Source organism: Lissotriton vulgaris, chromosome 7 (assembly GCF_964263255.1).
Source record: "Lissotriton vulgaris chromosome 7, aLisVul1.2, whole genome shotgun sequence".
NCBI lineage: Eukaryota > Metazoa > Chordata > Amphibia > Caudata > Salamandridae > Lissotriton > Lissotriton vulgaris.
In genome coordinates, this window is record NC_141695.1 from 910,716,373 (window position 1) to 910,733,300 (window position 16,928).

Sequence of the window (16,928 nt, forward strand, 5' to 3'; positions counted from 1 at the left end):
GCAGGGAGTACGGACAGTAACAGGGCCAACCTTTCCAGACCTATCGGGTGCCTTTCATCTACTCTGCGACCCTCAAGGCGTTGCCACCCACGCAGCGCTTTCTGTACTACAAAAGACGCTGTGGGGTCCTGGATACCATGAGCCCGTGCCATAAAGGAAATGGCGGCCCGATGCCTCTGGGCCGTAGCTACCGATTTGCCTGCCTGATGTAATGACAGCAAAAACTTTAAGACATACTCTTGTTGGCCCCAAAGCTCCCCCCTAGCAGAACCCAAAAAGGACCAATAGGAACGGAACGCCCCTTCATATGCCTTCCTTGTCCTGGGTGCTAAACTCTCTCCCACGAGGTTTTGTAGTTCGGGGCACCGAGAGACCAGAGAGCTTCGGGAAATGGTGCCGCCACCGGGTCCGCTGTGGGCAGAAAACCCCAGAAGGCCTGCATACGGAAACGAGAAAGCGCATCAGCAGCCTGATTCAGCACCCCTGGCACATGTCTTGCCCTAAAGAGCACGTTCAATTGCATACATAGTAAGACAATTTCCTTGAGCAACCTCAGAATCCATTTGCATCGTGCTGCCTGACTATTGATACACTCAACCACGGTCATGTTATCAGACCAGAACACCACAGAGTGATCCCGAAACCCCTCAGGCCATGTTTTCAAGGCCACCAGAATAGGGAACAGTTCGAGAAAAGCGATGTTACCTGTAAGCCCACTCTCGTGCCACCATGACGGCCATGTTTGAGCTGACCAGTGATTACCAAATATGGCGCCAAAGCCTATACTCCCCGCCGAATCTGTCCACAACCCCAACTCCTCGGAGGACACCGCCGGCTTGTTCCAGACAACCCGACCATTGAAATCCGCCAGGAATGCCAACCAAATGCGCATGTCCTGGTGAATCTCTGCCGAGAGCCTCGTGCGGTGGTGCCCCTCTTTAAGACCGACCATGGCTTGTGCAATCGAGCGGGAAAAAGGGCGGGCCATTGGCATCACTCTAAGGGCAAAATTCAATTGACCCACAGTCTGCTGCAATTGATGCAAATTTACCTTAGTCTCGCTAATACATGTTTCAAGCGAGGCCCTGAATTTCATTACCTTTTCTTTGGGCAACCGGAAGCAACCCTCTTCGGAATCGAGCTCTATTCCAAGAAACTCGAGCGAAGTAGATGGCCCCACAGTCTTACCTGGCGCCAATGGCACACCAAACTGACTCATCAGACCACAAAATTCATTTAAAGCCTGTGCACATTCTGGGTCCCCGGCTGCCCCCAGGAACAGAAAATCGTCAAGATAATGCATAACATGCTGAAACCCCGTCATTCTTGTGAATGCCCATTGCAGAAAACTACTGAATTTCTCAAAATATGCACAAGATATGGAGCATCCCATTGGCATACATTTATCCATGTAATAGCGTCCCTGAAACATGAAACCAAGGAGACGCTGATCGTCTGGGTGTACCGGGAGCAACCGGAACGCTGACTCGATGTCTGACTTGGCCATCAGCGCTCCGGGCCCCAGGCGATTCAACATGGCGACGGCATCATCGAAAGATGCGTACCGCACCGAACAAACTTCCGGGTCTATCGCATCGTTCACCGAAAGACCTCTCGGGGCCGACAAGTTATGTATCAATCTAAACTCACCCGGGTCCTTCTTGGGGACCACTCCCAAGGGTGAACAAACAAAATTAGCAACTGGTGGCATGTCAAATGGTCCAGCAACCCGACCCCGGGTCACCTCCTTCCCAATCTTCGCTTGTACCACCGCCGTATTCTGCAGGACCGACAGTTGGTTCCTACACTGTGCTTTACCCTGAAAATTCCCCACCGGGATGCGGAAACCATACGAAAAACCGTCTCGCAACACCCCAGCGGAGACATGATCCGGGTATTCATTGAGCCAAGGAATCATTGCCATGGTATCAACCGGGGTAGGTAAAGGCGCCCCTCGGACTATTTCAGACCTGTTTGGCGCTTCCCCTACTTCTGTTATCACCCGTTTTGGCTCTGCACATGGTCTCGGGATGCGAGGACTGTCCACACCCCCCACATTCGTGCCTAAACTTGCATGACCCCTGGGGCCTTGTACACTTTCCCCTGTTAAAATTCCAGCAGAGCCCTTTTTTACCTGTATTGCCATTCGACCTTGAATGGTGCTCGTTACTTGATCCCGCCCGAAAGGGCGCCCCTGATGAGTGGCGGGAAAACTCGCCCCCGTTCCCCCCCCCAACAATGGCGCCTTTGTCATGCCTGATTTCTCCATTTTTTGCCAGGAAATGGAGTCGTAACAATCCCACGTCAGAGATGTGTCGAACTCCTTGGCCTTACGAAAAATATTATCATAACAAAACCACTGATTGCCCTCACATGTCTGAGAAAACTCCATAATACGTGTCTGGTACACGGGTAACTCGGCCAACAGTTCAGGCCTCCGTTCCCCCATAATTGCAGTGAATATCCCAAACGCTCTGCCCCTATTACCTATTGTTTCATCAACTCTGAAAGCGGCCATCTTGGCGCGCCAAACACTCGGGTGCAGAAACTCTTTTTGCATTTTCACATGCTCAATCTCGTAATGATCAGTTAATAAAGAAAACATGTTTATATATTTCTCAGCCCATATCCTTTCTTTGATTTCCATCGGAATATGCTGAGCCACTTTCTCCCTTCTCGAGGGTACTGACCCCTCCCCCGCAATCGGCAATAGCTGCTTACCTGAACCGGAAGCTGTGACCGTAGTCGCTGCCGAACTGCGGGTTGTCCCACTGGAGCCTGCGGGGGAACAAAAGGACATGGTGCCTTTGCAGCCTCTCTTGATTGCCGCAACTGCTTCATTACTGCCATGGCGTCATCTGCCGTTGCCCCCTCACTCTCTTTCCCCAACCATGCTGCCAACTGTGCAGCCAACTCGGGAGGCATATCCTCCCCGTTCACTGGGGTAACTACAACGGGAATTCGTTGTCCCTCGTTCGGGACCGGGATCGGCGCCTCGGTCGGTGTATCAGGGTGCGCCGGCGGCGTCTCGGGAACCGGGGCCTCTCCCCCAGTTGCTCCCCTCTTGGCCCTTCTACCTCTCCCGTTAGGGACTACTCCCGGCAATGCTGGTCCGACGACTCGCTTAGGGCCCCCTAAACCGTTCATTGCCGCCATCTGTTTCTTCATCTCGGCCATGTCCTTCACGAGCATGCGGAGCATCTGATCGGTACCGACCCGCTTTCCGACCTTCTTGCCCGGCATTGTCCAACTCTGATTCTCTGAAAGAACAAAGACAAAATTAAAACGCTCAAAATTGGCTCTTCGTTCCGTCTCGAGCTCACGTGCAGCGGGGAGGTGCAGCTTCAGAGCACAGGAACAAGAGGATGCTTCCTTGGCTTGTCGCTCCTTTTATCCTTCTTCGGGCGGGCGTAAACCCGCCTCCACCCGCCTCCGGGGGCGTGGCTGGCGGCTTCAGTGTCTAGGACAACCCACTCTTGGGCGGGAAAAAGCGCTCCCCGGCTTCGCCGCTTTGGGCATACCAGCCGAGACTCGCCTCCCGCCCAAGATGGCTTCCCGGGGGGGTCGGGGCACTCCACCATACGTTCGGGGGGACCGAGTGGTCGCCCCTTTCCATAAAGAGATGCAACACGTTGAATCCAGCTACGTTGTGGCCGATTTCATTTGAGACAGATGGTACTGAACAGCATGATTGGTTTCTTAGGACAGAGGAAGAAACGAAAGGAAGGATAGATCTTAGGGATACTCCTCTTCCAGAGTGTGATGGTACTCTATGGGTTGATGGTTTATGCTTCAAGCTTCCGAATGGTGATACGACTGCGGCATATGCTGTTACGACTTTGCATACGATTGTTGAAGCTGCACGTATCCCACATAATTCAGCGCAAGCAGCAGAGTTGATTGCATTAACGAGAGCGTGTGTATTGTCGAAAGGAAAGCGAGTGACTCTGTATACCGATAGCCACTATGCGTTCGGTGTTGCTCATAGTTTTGGACGATTGTGGAAAGAGCGTGGGTTCCTGACTTCGCATGGGACCAAGATACAGCATGGTCAGTTGGTGAATGAACTTCTTGAATCACTTACTTTGCCGTTGCAAGTTGCGATTGTGAAATGCAGTGCGCATAAGAAAGTTACTGATGATGTTGGTCGTGGTAATGCGTTTGCAGATGAAGTCGTGAAAGAAACTGCGAGAAATGTGATGAGTCGAATGTATGTTGCAGGTCCGGCGAGATGGGTTCCAGATGGAAGTATGTGTGAAGATACGATTGAGAGTGTGAAATCCATCCAAGCTGAAGCTACAGAGAAAGAGTTGAATGAATGGAGAGAGAGTAAGGGTAAATTGGATTCAAATGGTTGTTGGATTGATTTGTCAGAGCATCAGAGATGGTTGTTACCCGATGCGTATGTGCTTCCAGTGGTTACAATGGCTCATGGATTGGCTCATATTAGCGTGAAAGGGATTTGTAAATTGTTAGCTCCAGTATGGCAGAATGCTGGAATTCTTAAGTGTGCAGAGAATTTGGTTAAGAACTGTATGGTATGTTTGATCTACAATCCTGGTAAGGGAATTCCAACTCCAGCTGGTCATTTTGCTCCTCCAACGTATCCGTTTGAGGCTTTGCAGCTATATTTCATCCACATGGAGAGGTGCAACAACCTAAAATACGTGTTGGTGGTTGTTTGCTCTTTTTCTAGATGGGTGGAAGCCTACCCTTTGAAAGATAACACTGCCTTGTCCACAGCGAAAGCCCTTATTAAGGAATTCCTCCCTAGGTATGGTTTGCTTAGAATGATCTGGAGTGACAATGGGAGTGAATTTGTGGGTCAAGTGATGAAGAGAGTATGTGATGGGTTAGGCATTAGGCAGAAGTTCCACGCTGCAAATCACCCCCAATCAGCTGGTCTAGTTGAGTGCTATAATGGCACTCTTAAACTGAAATTAGCCAAAATTCAAGCGAGTTCTGGTTTACAATGGCCAGATGCCTTGCCACTAGCCCTTTTGTCCACTAGAATGACTGTGCATTCACGAATGGGTCTGAGTCCGTACAAGGTAGTTTTTGGTCACCCGGCAAATATTTGGGGTGTGCCGCGGCCGACAAAGTTCCGCGAAATAGGACATCCTGTGTTGCTTGACTACCTGTATGAATTGACGGCTAAATTGCGTGTTTTGCATCAACAGGTTCACGATACACTGCCACAAGCTTCGGAAGATCCAGGACACGCCATTGAACCGGAACGTGGGTCCTAGTGAGAAACTTTCAGCGGACCAAGAACGAGCAGCCCCGCTGGACTGGACCCTACTTGGTGTTGCTATCTACCCGTTCTGCAGTACGAATGCACGGTAAAAAGAACTGGATCCACGGCGAACATTGTAAGAGGGCCCCTTTGCCTCTGCCGTACGACCCGTGGGTCCAAAAAGGACTTCCTGATTCTGAAACTGAGACCGTGCCTCGTTTTCTGCCCTTCAGCGATGCCCGTTTGATTGGAACGAACAGTGAGCAAGAAAGTGATGATCTTCTCCAAGAAGTTGTGCCTCTGTTGAACCGTTTGAACACTGTTGAACCTGACTTACTATTCCGTGAACAGACATTGCCTGGCAAAGAGCGTTATAATTTGCGACCAAGAGTTGCTGGACAAATAAAAAAGTGAAGTTTTTCTTTTTCTGAATTTTACGGTTAGCTCTCCTCCGAGGAACTACTTTGATTTTTGTTTTTCGAACCGCCATCCGGGTTCAGCTGTAGGGTCGCGGTGTCAAGTCTTTGGAGTACAAGCCGAAGACGTTAGGTCGACGGTTCTGGTTTGTCTAAGGGAGTTGCCCTGGACTGACAGAAGCGTTCCTTAGCACAGAACACCCTACCGCCGCGAGCAGCAATTAGAGAGGATAGAGTTTTTCGAGATGGAGAAACCTGTTGAAAGAATAAGCTTTAAGAGCAAAATCTGTAAATTAATGAGCAGAAAACGTTTTTTAATATTGTGTTTGCTTATATTGTTTAGCTTAATTATGTTTTTAATTGGATATGTGACATTCTCTTTTCAAGTGACGTTCATGCCCACTATGCAACCTATGCCTCCTCTTACTGTTTCTTCTCATTCCTTTCACCCTCACATGAAATTGTTAGAAGAAAGACATTTGCTAATAATTCCTTTGTTCAACTCCTGCACCAACACCAGCTAGTAATGAACACAACATATTGTTGAGTTTGTGGCCTTATGCCCCATACTACAGATAAAGGTATTCCTTATCTGGTTTTGCCTTTTAGCTACAATAGTTCAATTTGGGCATATAGGATGATGTTCATTTATGCTCATGGAGTCTATCCCCAATGTTCCGTAACAGATAGTCCGAAGACTAGTGCTCTGGTCAAGGGTATTGTCGACATGATTAGGGGAATTAGTTCCTATGAGACTATCCCAAGAGATGTGACACAATCATACATTGGTTGGAACGTTACTGGATATGGAGTTATTCTGAGTGTTAACCAGCGAGCGAAAAGTTCCCCTCCGATTTGGATAGTGCCCCATCAGGGTCATTATTGTCTGCAAGGTAATGGCAAAAATCCGAGAGCTCAGTTAGGGAAGAGTGTTTGCACTGAGACTTATGTATTTGCGTCTCAGACTTCCCCAGCGTTCCTAGCAGCTAAGGGTACCTATTTCATCTGTTACGACAAAGCGTACACATGGTTGCCCCCTGATTTTTCTGGCACATGTTTTGTTTCGTTCCTGTTGCCTCCCACATTTACAGCTGCGGCAGATTACCATAAGACGAGAGTTGCTAGAGGTGTCTTCAGTAAGGAAGATACCGCAGGACAAGAATTGGGAGATTTCTTTAAGGGTTTTCTGCCGTTCTGGGGACCTATGGCTAATAGCAGGAACATTCACCAGTTGACGAGAGTGGTTGAGTCCACCATAGTCGAAACTGCCGTTGCCCTTAGTAACCTGACTGCTGAGCTCCAGTCGGATCGCCTTATGACTCTTCAGAACAGAGTTGCGCTAGATGTCATACTTGCAGATAGAGGTGGGGTGTGCAAATTGATTCAATCAAGCTGCTGCGTTTTCATTCCAGACAACGCTTCAACAGTTTTCCAGGCCATTTCCAGACTACATAAGATCTCCGAGTCTGTACATATAGACGAGGGAGATTGGTCGTTGATAGGATGGTTTTGGGGATTGTTATCCACGTGGGGATGGAAGATTCTGATGGTCATTGGGATGATCTTAGCTATCCTTTTTCTGTTCTGTCGTTGCGTACAGTGTGCTCCTGCTATATGTGGCCTTTGTGCTACTTCGTGTGCGAGGAGACCGGTCCAGAGAGAGTTGCTAAGTACTAGGATGCTGCTACAGCAACATCTTGATGATCTAATGAATATAGACCTGGATTCAGACTGACATGGGTTTGGGTTTGTTGCCTATGTAAGGGCAAAAGGAGGATCTGAGGTTCCGTAGGTTCTGAACCCGTTCAATGAAAGTCGTCGGATATAGACGATTTTGGTATCAGCAGACCGCAATTCACGAGTGCGGTATGTACAAATGTTTTCGTCATAACCGATCAATGTGAACACTACGTATTCATGGATTTCGTTTGAACCTTCAGGTTCCATTTTGTGTACGGCATCCATTTTGTGTGGTTGCCCTCACATAGGCCGATGTCTACGGCCGAACGAGTCTTCGGGACACGGACACCTTAATTGACTCCTGAGTGACCTGACCGAACTGACTCCCTTGCCCGAGGCTGACCTTGTTGAGCCAGTTCTTTGTTAAGCAGCTGGTCAGATAGAGATCAAAGAGCAGGACATTGCTGTGTTTATGGTACATGCACACACCCTTCTATCTTGCTTCTCATCTGCTTCTGTTCCTTCCTTTATGGCTTAATTATTGATTTGGGTTGAGGTCTTTATGATGGGTCCATCCGGCCTGTTCGAACAGGAATGTTGGATTTTGCCTTGTCATTTCTGGTGGGCTGGACAACGGAAAGTGGGATTGTGGTCATGCGATATGTTTGAAATGTCACCCTACGATTGGTCAGTTTGTATGTAATTGATGCTAGCCAGGAATGTGATTTTTAGCATGAAAGACGATGCTCCGCTCTATGAATTTGTGCAGTCTCTAGCGAACCACCCGTGTTGTGCTTCGTAGACCTCTGTTCCTGGTTGCAGCCAATAAATTTGGTCTTTGACGTCATCAAGAAGTGTCCGGTGTCTCTGTTTGCCAAGACAGGGGAATCCGAAGACATCGGGCGTTATCCCTGGTGCCGCTGGGTTCTAAAACCCGGTTCTTCAACATAAATACCAATAATTAAAAATGTTTAATTAATTATAATTAACACCTTCGATGCTTTGCAGCGCTCAGCGGGAATATACAGCAGCAATGATGAGGTTAAATCACTTCCCACCCTATTCCCCTATAAACCTACAACCCGCTCCAGAAAATAATTAAATAATAATCACATAATTATCGATTAATCAATTAATAACAATTAATTACCAATTATAGTTTAATTAATTGCCAATTAATAATTAATTAACAATTAAATGTACATAAATACCAATAAATTAAATGATTTAAATAAATATAATTGAATTACTTCCCACCCTATTCCCCTATAAACCCACAACCCGCTCCAGAATTATATTACGCAAAAATTAAATGCCATAAATTGACTTAGTTACTTACCTAAAATTCGATATTTTTGTTGTCTATATTCTATCCATCTATATTTTTGTTGTCTATATTCTGTCCCTCGATATTTTTGTTGTCTATATTCTGTCCCTCGATATTTCTGTTGTCTATATTCTGTCCATTCGATATTCTGTCCATTCTATATTTTTGATTCGATATTATTGTCCTTCTATTCGATATTTTTGTAGTCTATATTCTGTCTTAACGATATTCTGTCTACTCGATATTTAAAACTCGATATTTAACTACCTCGATATTTTTGTTGTCGATATTATGTCAGTATACCCTTTATTGCCAGGTTGCCAAGGGACCACGTTGGGCTGTGCGGGGCTATGCATCGTGCGGGCAAAGGGGTCGCCGGAGGACCATTAACAGAGCCACGGGACAGTTGCTTGTTGAACCACAAGGGAAGATGACTCATTGTCGGGTGTTCTCTTGCCATTTGGACTCAGATGCACTTGAGAATAGCAAATTGTTCTTGGATAATTTGTCCTCCATGGTGCCAGGAGTGCCTCGTCAGTCTCCTGATGCTTTACAGGCGTTCGACTCCACGTTGGTGGTGAGATACACCTTATGTGTCTAAAGTGATCCACGTGGTAATGATGACATTGTTCCCATTTTGACAACCTGTACAACAGGTGGCAATTACTTGCTTGAAGTGTGGATGACTGGAGGGACCTCTTGGCCACTTGGCTTGATACCTCTTTGTGTGGTTCTTCTTTTTTTTGGTATGTGGGGTCAATGGTGTAACGAAAGTTGAGGGGGGCCCCCCTGCAAGGTACATAGAGAGGCAACCGCTCCGGATTTGATCAGGAGCTGTCAGCCAAAGTATTGTTCTCAGAGGGCCCCCTGCAGCTTGGGGGCCACCCCGCACCGCGGGGGCTATGGGAGCCTGTGTTACGCCACTGTGTGTGGTTGTGAGCAGGGATACCATCTGCCTCAGGCAGTCAGTGACACATGGCTGCGCAGTCACACTGTAAAGCGTGGAGTAGATACGTGGTTTGCACATTCAGATATCTTACTTTCAGTACTCCCGGTGGGCTGTCTCTAGTGACATCGCTGCACCCCAGTGCCTCACTTGCATCTATAGGTGCACTCTCTTGTAGTGGCATGAGTCCTCGTCTTGTGCTTCTTCCTTACTCCTACTCACCTGTGGTTGTCAGGATCTTCAGTGTGACAGGTCTGTCACACACCTTCCTCTCCTCTTCTCTTCTCTTTCACAATGTGACATTGTGCCACTTTCTTCTTCTCTCCAACTTTCTTTCACGATCTGACATCATGCCACTCCTTTTCAACTCTTTTGTGATGTGGAGTCATGCCACACTTTTCTCTGTTCTGACCAGGTCTCTCACTGTCATGTGGCATCCTGCCACTTTTTGCATGTTCCCTTCACATGGACCTCTTGCTTGTCACGTCCTGTTCATGTAATTTCTTTCCCTCAGACATGTTGGAAGTCCTGTCCTTTCAGTAGGACTTGACTTCTTCACTCCTCATGGACCTCTCGCAGATCCTGTCCCATTCTTAGGAGGTGATCCTTTTCCTCATGGACCTCTCCTACGTCCTGTCCCTTCATCAGGAATCTTCGTGGTGCTCCATTCCCAATATGGAGGGTCACCTTCCTTCTGCCTTTGCTCAAGGTCTAGGGCTTGCACCTTGAGGCTGCACCATCATGGTGCTTGGTCCTGCCTGAGTTCAGGGGTGCTTGGCAGGGTCATCACTCAATGTGACATTCTCAATGATGGACCAAAGTTGGCTATTCGGTGCTGGGGTGGCTGGCTGGTGCAGCCTCTTTTGTGTGGCATTACTTCTCACTGTCAGAGGGCTCTCTATTTGCAGGGCTCCTGCCCGTGCTGTCAGATTACCAGATGTGGCCCTCTACGCACCTCTGATTTTATGCTTTTGGTCTCTCAACTTTTTCAGGGTTCATTCTTGGGAGCTGGTGCCCCGTCAGGCACTGGTGGGCTAGTAGGCAGTCTCTGTGTGGGTGCCCTCTGCTGGTGCCTTGCGTACCCACTCCTTTCTCTTGCATTGGTTACCGTTCACCATTAGAGGTCGTGCTGCACTGTCTTCTCAATTGCGGCAGCAGACAGCCACTTGTGGGTGTCTAACTCTCGCCTCTTTCATCTGAGACGTTCCTTCTCCACATGTGGCCTCTGCTTGGTCGCCAATGTGCAATCAGCTTTCTCAGGGGAAACAGAACTCATGCAGTACTTAGAGACTGATGAGTAGGGCCTTGCTGGGGTCAACACCCTCCTGTGCTCCCTTTCTTCTTGTGGGGTACTGCCTTCTTAAGCTTCGCTGGTTTGGGCTGGGCTGCCTTTGGTTTCACTACCTTGGCTGCTGGACTGTTCATGGCCACTTGCTGCGTCACAGCCTTGCCTTTCACTGAACTTGTGGCAGTATTTTTGGCTGGGGCAGTTTTGGGATACTTGGGGATATTTCGTGCAGCTGGCCTCCTCACCTGGAACTGCAGTCTTTTGTGGGGGCTACACTTAGTGCTTTAAATGGAAAAAAGTAAGTGCAAGTACTCACCAAAAGGAGCGATGGACTGGGGGGGGGGGGAATGTGGATCGGGATTGGGGGTGGAGCTAGGGCGGGCTAGGTTTTCAACCTTTCCAAACTTTCTATGCAAGAACTCCAAGTGCAAAGTAAAAAAATCGGAAGTGTCTATCCTATGGTTATGGCTCTAATAATAATTTATAAAGCATTTACTAATAAGGGCATGCTTAAAACCGTCTCTGAATTTTGCCATCAAAGCTTTGCATGCCAGAATTTTTAGAAACCCTTCCTTATAATGATAAAGGAGAACTACGAGCAGCGACGGCTCGTGGAGGGAGTTACGGTGGGGCAGGAGGGCGGGGAGGGGGAGGGGCAGGGCGGAGGTTGCTAAAAACCGGCATATGGATAATTGCAGGTAAGTAAACAATTTAATTAATAAAACGAATTTCGTAGCTCGCACTGCATTGCATTTTGCGATGCAAGGCGCACTACGAAATTCGTTTTATTAATTAAATTGTTTACTTACCTGCAATTATCCATATGCCGGTTTTTAGCAACCTCCGCGCTGCCCCTCCCCCTCCCCACCCTCCTGCCCCACCGTAATTCCCTCCACGAGCCGTCGCTGACTACGAGTCCCAGCATGCAAACGCATTACCAGCTAAAATCTAAAACTGTCTGAAAGTCTAAAGCATTCCATGGAGCTGCCTGGCGCATTTGGGTTAAATATGGTTTCCCATATGAAACTAGTATGCACCAAACCAAAAACAGTTGTGCTGCCTTTAAAGTCTTAGTATTTTTGAGGGTAATCATCAAATTAGCAGCAAGGGCAGGGATTTACATTCAAGTTAAATGCCTAATTTAAATTACTGATGAACACTCATTTACAGTAATTTTAAAACAAAGTCATGCTAAAAAGCTGTACTGCCCTGAAGAATGCGCCCAAGCCCTCGTCCATTCATTTTATGGTGGTCTCTCATCTCCTACTGTGCAGATCACAGGGTAAAGAAAAGACCCTGCCGGCCCAAAGCTGCTAAAAGAGTTGCAGAGAAGCACAACAAGATTGCTGTGTCCTGGTAACAAGAGCTGCTGTCCTGCGCTCCTGTGCGATCTCAGCTCAGGATTAAAGAGTCAGAGCGACTCATGTGAAAAGTGCTGCAGAGGCTCGACAAAATGACAAGCACCACCTGTGTCTAGGCAAGATCCCCATGAGTACCAGTACTGTCCTTGACCTAGGAGAAGTTCCGGTACTCACAGGGCAAAAAATGAAAAAGTGCCAGTACTCAGTACCGGTGAGTTCCGGCCCATTTAAAGCACTGGCTGCACTGGATTCCTGGGATAAATTTGTCAGGGCACAACAGACTGTGACAATGGTAAGGCCGTTTCTTTATGACTGCTTTCTTTGCTTAAGTGCGGTACCACAACTGCCCACTAGATGGTACTGCAGTTATCCCTTCACTCAGGCCGCAGCGCACCCCGATGCGGTGGGCGCTGGTTTAGTTCAAGTGCAGGTGCGGGGATTACACAACCCGGGAGTGGTAGGGCAGGCTTGTTTCCTATGCATAAGTGTCTTTCTGTTTTGTTTTTTTCTACTGTTGCGGCTGCCTTACTTTGTAGTCGACACTTTGCCCTGGTGCAGTGCAGTGGGCTACTGCTAGGTGGCACTGCTGTTGCTCCACCACTGCGGCGGTTTCTTTCAAAATATGGGCTGCACAGTGGCTGGAGCTCCAGACGGGGGCTTGCGATGCAGTGTGGCTCTTTTCACAAAGTTAACCCTGTTTGGGCCCACTGCACACGATTTACACAAGTAAGTGTTGCTGCCACTTGAACTGCAGGGGCCACGGCAGCCTCCGCACAGCTGTGGGCTGTATCTTACTTGCCAGCCAAGTTCAATTCACTACAGGGAATATGCCGCTCACTGGAGGCAGCCACAGGCCGAACCACTTGCCTGTGATCCGAGGGGGGTGGCAATCGGTGGTCAGCGTCAGGGCCGGACTGGCCATAGCGGGCACCGGGCATTTCCCCGGTCGGACGCTAGGATGGGGGCCGGTTTTTGGCCTCTGGGGGCCGTTTTTGTTACCGGGGGTCGGCAATGTCGGCCCCCAGTAACAAAATCGGCCGAAACCGGCCGTCGCAAACTGCTCACCTGCAACCTCCCTGACCCCAGGGGGGGGCCAGCTGAGCAGTTTGCCAGGGCCGGTTTCTGTTCTCAGTCCGGCCCTGGTCAGCGTGCTGCACTGTTCTTGCCCCGTGATGCTGCGGATCACGGGGCTGCTCATACAGGTGTTTTGCCTTCTACAGTGCAGGGCATAGGTCTTCAAAGTGTGGGGCTCACCACCCTGGGGTGGAGCGCAGCATCCCTCCAGGAGGGGAAGCGCACTTCACCTTCTATTGTTGCTTTCAGGCGCCAGTTGTGTATCTCAGCCCGGCTGCTGAAGCCCAAGCTGCTGGGGGCTGGGCTGAGAGTCTCTGGAGGCACAGGTCTTTAAAGGCCAGAGGCACAATGATTTCGGAGGTGGTTGGTAGTGGGGGGGGGGCTAATTCTTCCAGCAATAGGAAGAGTGGAGATTTAGGGTCTCTAAGAAGTGGTGAAAAACAAAGCCTCATTAACGCGTAACTGGTATTTTAAAGACCTGTGAAGTGCTTGTCAGTATGCAAAGTGGAAAAAAAATGCTCAGATTCTTTGGCTATCTGATCATCAGAATACACTCGGGCCCCCAGCAAACCCACAATCTCGGAAACCCGTTGCTGATTGTCTGGGCTTGGAGCCACTGAGCGAGGAGCTGGCCTTATTTATTTCCCCAGTATAACATTTCTGTCCAGTGTGTAGGAGTGCATATTCTGCTGCATCCATTTCATACTCTCTATGTTATTTACGAGATGCCGCCCGTTGGAGTCTTGCTTTGTGAGAGCCAGTGCATAAATGAACTCCTTCCAGTTCCCTAATATCCCTTTTCAATTACTCGCATTTGTCCCACCTGTCTTTATTAAGCCCAGACGACATGTCAATGAAATTTCCCCTCATGCCCTCCTTTAAGGTATCCCACACCAATCCAATTAGTGTATCATTTGTGTCATTGGTTTCAAAGAAGTCTCGGATTACCCCTGCAATTTCGGAAATATTAGCTTCATATATGAGTTGCTTGGGTTTGAGATGCCAGGTTCTTTGTTGAGGTACCCCCTCCCCCTGGGAGCCGCAATGTGAGAGGGATAGGTGAGTGGTCCGATAGAGCAGCTACCCCAATGTCAGCTGACACAGTTGCCAAGGTGAGACGAGGGGAGTTCATAAAGAGGTCTATCCGAGCATATGTCTGGTGTGCAGCAGAAATTAATATGTATACCCTTGTGTTTGAATTGTGTTGTCACCACACATCCTTATATCCCATGTCTGCCAGCTATCCCTGCATTGCCTCTGAAAGAACTTCCAATTGCCCTACTGTCCGTGTTCACCTGTCTAAGTGCACATCATTTACCAGATTAAAGTCATCCCCTACCAGTACATCTTTGTCCGGTGAGGACACCACTCTCCCAATTGCGTTTTAAGGAAAGCTTTCCTGGTGTTTATTTGGTGCTTAGGTGCATAGGTGGAGGAGTTTGTAAAGGAGTTACCCCTCACCTCCAAATGAAGGGAGACCAACCTACCAGGCAGCTCAACCTGCATTTTAAGTACCTTCCCTGGAAAGTGTAAGACTAGAAGTATGGCCATCCTATGCGCTCTTCCAGGGCCCTGAGGAGAAAAACTGACGATCATACCAGCAAGAGCGATGGAGTTTCCAATCAGATCAGAGAGGTATGTCGCATTTGGGTTCCTTGAGAAAGGAGAAGAGCGCAAACTGCTTCACCGTGGGGTTGAGGCCTTGTACATTAAAACCTAATATTTTGATCATGAGTTAACTAAGTTAGCAAGCAAATGTGAATTGACAGTGGGAAAAATGGTAAACGGAACCCAACCTCATTGGACAGAAGAAAGTGAATATAATGCTATGGCCAAAAATACGTGAATTGTCGAGTATAAAGAAAGGAGGGGTTCAGGCCCATAACATCGACATATTCCAATTTTGGATTGTCACTAACCAATGTCAGAATAAGCTTAATGCCCCATTGAAATCAAAACTTGTAACTGGAAAGCTAGAAAATAATATCCACAATACGACAGGTATGAGGTAGTTCAAAATAATGGGGCCAATAAACTTGCTAGTGTGTACGCAATGCCCAGTGTCCTAAGGGAAGCCAAGGAGTCCTGATAGCAACAGAACAGCTATGTGTATAAGTATAAAATTAAAAAAAGAGGGGGAAATAAAAAACAAGAAGAAGCTGCCCAGTTCTCTCTAGCTCTGAAAGCCCTATTCTTGCCCAATGTAATGTGGTACAGTCCAGGGTAATAATGAGAGAAGGCTGTAAGTCCCAGGAGGCTTGCTGCACTGCCTCTGCTAGAATGCTCACAACACCAGCTCCTCCTGTCTAATATGTGCCTCCAAAAAAATGTGGCCTGATGCCTGGGCCCAAAAAACGTCTGTATCTTGGCTTGTAAAAACCAGTCCAGGTGAGGCTGCTATTGCCTATGCCCTAGCAAGAGCCAATCATCCAGTGGCCATGCAACATTTGATTGGAGGTTTTCCATTCTACATGAGAGCTGATTGGTCATGAATACTGATAAAGCCTAAAAAGCCTTACAAGTCCAATATTCTGGATTCCCTTTAGAGCAAGGGCTGAGCTCTGTGCCAGTAAAATTTGGAGGGACTACATTCCAGGACACAGCATGCTGCAAATGCTGCATGCATATGGACTAGACCTGAGTCAGGGCCATGAATTCTTGTTGACTACTTCTGGCAGTACTGCTGGATGGTTTTACAAGGAGAAAGACATTGCCTGCTATGAAACTGAACAGTGTACCCACCCCCCAGAAGAGTGTGTAATGTAAAAGATGCTCCTGTAAAGCGCTCCAATACCGTTGGGTCATGTTGCGCTATATAAAACTGATAAAACTGAAAAAAATATATTACAACATTTTGTGAGCACTCCTGTTTCCAGGCACTGCTCAAGACTGGAAGTGGAGCACAACCTAAGGATGGCAGAAGCAAGAATCCATCCACACTTTGTCTCTGTGGAGAAAAACATGCACTCCCACACCTGTGTTTTGGGGATGTTTTTGCTAATCTATCCTAAATATTGTGTTTTATGTGAAAAATAAAGCACCACTGACATTTTTTGTGCTAATTATTTTCTTTTCATTTGAACTTTAGAAAAAGCACATGCACTACAAAAACTTCAGTTTACTAAACACTTACTTTATTGAATACATTATTTGCCCTATACAACCTGGGCTCTGCAGGAAGGAATGGCCATCAATGGGGGGGCTCGACATGTAAAAAGGTTTAGATGGGCAGGGGCTCAGCCAACAAAAGTTTGAAGACCTCTGGTGTAGGGTGACCAGATCTTGATAACCAAAAACCTGGACATTTTAGTAAACTAGAGGACTACAATTGTTCATCAACAGAATGGTGCAGAATGACAATTCTCATCAACCTAAGATCGCAGAAAAGGCATTAAGAAAATAAAGTCATTTCTACAACCATCATCATACATTTTAATTATTACACTGCTTACTTATTACAGATTCTCACTAGCACAGCTTTATAACACCCAAAAAAAGTGCCTATCAATGTTTTCAGGCGAAACTCTCTAAAAACCGGGACATAAGCCAAAATTACCGAAATCTGCCGGGACAGCCGGTGATACAAGGGGACTGTCTGGT